Here is a 4,525-nt window from a genome sequence, read left to right on the forward strand (position 1 = left end):
TTCCATATCCCTAAAGAATGTTGATGGGATCTGGATTGGGATTGCATTGAATGTATAGATTGCTTTGGGTAGAACTGACATTTTCACAATGTAGAACCACATGATATAGTTTTGCAAGACCAATGACTTATTCACAGCAAATACCTTTTTTCAACAACACGAATGGCAGCTATACACATGGACATCACCAGATGGAGTACACAGGAATCAGACTGACTACATTGTGGCAAGAGGCGATAGAAAAGCTCAGTATCTTTAGGCAAAACAAGGCCAGGAGCTGATTGTGGAACACACCATCACCTGCTCATATGTAAATTCAACTTGAAGTTGAAGACAATTAAAACAAGTCCATGAGAGCCAAAATATGACATTGAATATATATTTAGACCATCATAAATTTAGTGACCATCTAAAGAATAGATTTGATGCATTGAACACCAATGACCGAAAACCAGAAGAATTGTGGGATGATATCAAGAACATCATCCATGAAGAAAGCAAGAGGTCATTAAAAAGATGAAAAGGGGAGAAAAAAACAAAATGGATGTCGGAAGAGACTCTGAAAATTGCCCTTGAGAGAGTAGCTAAAGCAAATGGAAGAAATGACAAAAGAACTGAACAGATTTCAAAGAGCAACTCAAGCAGACAAAGCCAATTAGTATAATGAAATGTGCAAGACCTGGAATTACAAAACCAAAAGGGAAGAACATATTCAGCATTTCTCAAGCTGAAAGAACTGAGGAAAAAAAATAAGCCTCGTGTAGCAATATTGAAAAGATTCTGTGGGCAAAATATTCAGTAATGCAGGAAGTATTAAAAGAAGATGGAATAAATAGAGTCATTGTACTAAAAAGACCTGGTCGATCCTCATCTATTTCAGGAGGTGGCATATGATCAAGAACCAATGGTATAGAAGGAAGAAGTTGAAGCTGCACTGAAGGAATTGGTGAAAAACAAGGCACTGGGAATTGACAGAATACCTGTTGAGATGTTTCAACAAATGAATGACCCACTGGAGGTGCCCACTCAGTTATGCCAAGAGATTTGGAAGACAGCTACCTGGCCAACTGACTGGAAGAGATCCATATTTGTGCCCATTCCAAAGAAAGGTGATCCCACAGAATGTAGAAATTATAGAACAATATCATTAATATCACATGTAAGTAAAATCTTACTGAAGATAAGTAAAAAATGGTTGCAGCAATATATTGACAGAGGACTTCCAGAAATTCAAGCTGGATTCAAAAGAGGACATAGAACGAGGGATATCATTGCTGATATCAGATGGATCTTGGCTCAGAGCAAAGAATACCAGAAAGATGTTTACTTGTGTTTTATTGACTATGCCAAAGCATTTGATTGTGTGGATCATAACAATTATGGGTAACATTGAGAAGAACGGGAATTCCAGAACACTTAATTGTACTCGTGAGGAACCTGTTCATAGACCAGGAGGCTGTCGTTTGAACAGAACAAGGGGACACTGCATGGTCTAAAATCAAGAAGGGAGTGCATCAGGGTTGTATCCTCTCACCATACTTATTCAATCTATGTGCTGAGCAAATCATCTGAGAAGCTGGACTATATGAAGAAGAGCATGGCATCAGGATTGGAGGAAGAATCATTGACAACTTGTGATACGCTGATGACACAACTTTGCTTGCTGAAAGTGAGGATGACTTGAAGCACTTTCTGATGAAGATTGAAGAATACAGTCTGCAGTATGAGCTACATTTCAATATAAAGAAAACAAAAATTCTCACAACTAGATCTATAAGCAGCATCACGATAAATGGAGAAAAGATTGAAGTTGTCAAAGACTTCACATTGCTTGGTTCTATAATCAACGCCAATGGAAATATAGTGGTTATGTTTGTGTGTCAACTTGGCTGGGCCTGGTTGAGTGGCTGGGCAGTTGGTGGTAGTTATTCCCCATGAGGAGACTGGTAATCAGCTCCATGGTGGGATCTACCACAAGCAGCTGAGTAGCTGCTTTGGATATGTGGTCTGCTTCCTGTATATATGAAGCAGTTTTGGGAATAGTCTCTAGCTCATGGCACGCTTGTACCCTGCATGTAGCCGTGTCGTTGTTCAGCAGCCTGCCATGTTCTGCTGACCTTAGGGGTTTCAGTGGACTTGAATGAATGCCCTGTCATGTGGTTTGGTAACATTGGGAATGTGCCTTTTTACTTGTCAACCTTGGGCTTGTCAGCCTCTGCAGCCAGCAGCTATCTGAGTGAAGAAAAGCCTCTAGTTTCAGTGGGCCAGGAGGTGGAGGCAGACCTGAAGCCCAAGGCTGAGGGGCTTTCACCCATTCCCTAGAGCCTAGCACTTTGAACTCGGACTTAAAGCCTCCAAATTCTAAGAGAATAAATTCATGTTTGTTCAGCCATCTCATTTGTGGTATATTCTTGTCAGAGCGGCACTAGGTAACCAAAACAGGAAGCAGGAGCCAGGACATCAGATGACATATAACACTGGACAAGTTGGCTGCAAAGGACCTCTTTCAAGTGCTGAAGAGCAAAGATGTCTCCTTGAGGACTAAGGTGTGCCTGACACAAGCCATGCTATTTTCAGTTGCCTCATATGCACATGAGAGCTGGACAATGAATAAAGAAGACTGAAGAAAAGTTGATGCTTTTGAGTTGTGGTACTGGCAAAGAATGCTGATGATATCATGGACTGCTAAAAGAACTAACAAATCTGTCTTTGAGGAAGTGCAGCCAGAATGCTCCTTGGAGGCGAGAATGGCCAGACTTCATCTTACCGACTTTGGTCATGTTGTCAGAAGGGACGATTCCCTGGATAAGGATGTCATGCTTGGTAAGATGGACAGTCAATGAAGGAGGGAAAGGCCCTCAATGAGATGGATTGACACAGTGACTGCTGTGATGGGCTCAAGTATAGCAAGGGTCATAGAGCTGGCATGGGACTGGGCAGTATTTCGTTCTGTTGTGCATAGGGTCTCTATGAGTCTATGGCACCTAACGACAACAATGTCCTCCATAATGTTGTAAGAAGGAACCATTCCCTAGAGAAGGATATCATGTTTGGTAAAGTGGAGGGTCAACAAAAAAGGGGAAGGCCCTCAACAAGATAGATTGACACAGCAGCTGCAACACTGGGCTCAGGTATAGCAGAGATCGTGAGGCTGGCACAGGACTGGACAGTGTTTCATTCTATTGTACATGGGGTTACTATGAGTTGGAGACGACTCAACGGCACCTACCAACAGCAAATGTCCTCCAAATTCATCCACGCTGTGAGACAATTCATGTATTTTTCATCATTCTTTAATGTTCATTGTATTCCATTGTGTGAATGTACCATAGTTTGGTTCTCCATTCATCTGTTGATGGGCATTTAGGTTGTTTCCATCTCTTTGCTATAGTGAATTGTGCTGCACTGAACATGGGTATGTATATGTCTGTTCATGTCTTGTCTCTCACCTCTTTAGGATATATTCCTAGCAATGGAATTGCTGGATCAAATGGTATTTCTATTTTCAGTTTTTTAAGGAAATGCCATACCATTTTCCATAATGGTTGTATAATCAACATCAAATTTTGATGAAGCCTAGTATTCATTCAGTTTCTTAATTCAGTATTACAAAGATTATGAAACTCAGATTTGCCTGATTTTTCAAATCAAATGGCTTTTATACTGTGTATATTTTTGCAATTACAAAAGTAGTGCATAATTACTATAGAAAGTTTGAGAAATGGAAGGAAGCTTATGAGAAAAATTTTACATTGCCTACAATCCAACTTCCAGATATGATCACCCTTAATATTTTAGTGTCTTTTCTTCTCTCTTTTTTCAGTGCCTAGTGTGCCCACTCCTTGGAAGGATGGTTGGGCATTCCTACTTCTGTAGTGATACTGCCTTGGAAACCCAAGGAGGGGTCGCTATGAGTCGGGGCCAACTCGATGGCAAATAACAACAACAAGAAGTGTCACTATATTTCTTTTTGAAATCAGAATCATTATATATACATATATGTTATTGTTAGTTGCTGTCAAATAATTTCCAACTTATGGCAACCTCATCTGTGCCTTGTAGAACTGCTCCATAGAGTTTTCAAGACCACACCTTCCAGAAGCAGATCTCTAGGTCTGTCTTCCAAGGCAACTCTGGGGGAATTTGAACTACCAACTTTATATATATATATATAAACTATAATATATATATTATATAGACACACACAGACATACGTATATGTATGGATCCCTGGGTGGCACAAATGGTAGTATTCAATTGACTTCTAGCTGAAAAGCTGGTAGTTCAAATCCACCCAGATATATAATTATATATAAGGAGCTTTGGTGACATAGTGCCTAACTAGAAGGTAGGAAGACTGGGCAATCTACTTCTGTAAAGATTTACCACCTTGGAAACCCAAAGGGGGTTGGTATGAGTCAGAATCGACTAGATGGCAGTGAATTTGGTTGATTTAATATATAACATACATATTATATATATATATATATATATATATATATATTATATATATATATATATTATA

At 39.7% G+C, this 4,525-nt stretch overlaps 1 protein-coding gene across 1 annotated transcript in view; it reads left to right on the forward strand.

The window, feature by feature from the left end:
- The window catches only part of TBK1 (TANK binding kinase 1), a 173,214-nt gene that overhangs the window by 167,304 nt on the left and 1,385 nt on the right, over nt 1-4,525 (forward strand). The gene's annotated exons all lie outside the window — the stretch shown is intronic.

This window comes from Orycteropus afer, unplaced genomic scaffold (assembly GCF_000298275.1).
Source record: "Orycteropus afer afer isolate SDZICR_OR568_19922 unplaced genomic scaffold, OryAfe1.0 scaffold00097, whole genome shotgun sequence".
Classification (NCBI taxonomy): Eukaryota; Metazoa; Chordata; class Mammalia; order Tubulidentata; family Orycteropodidae; genus Orycteropus; species Orycteropus afer.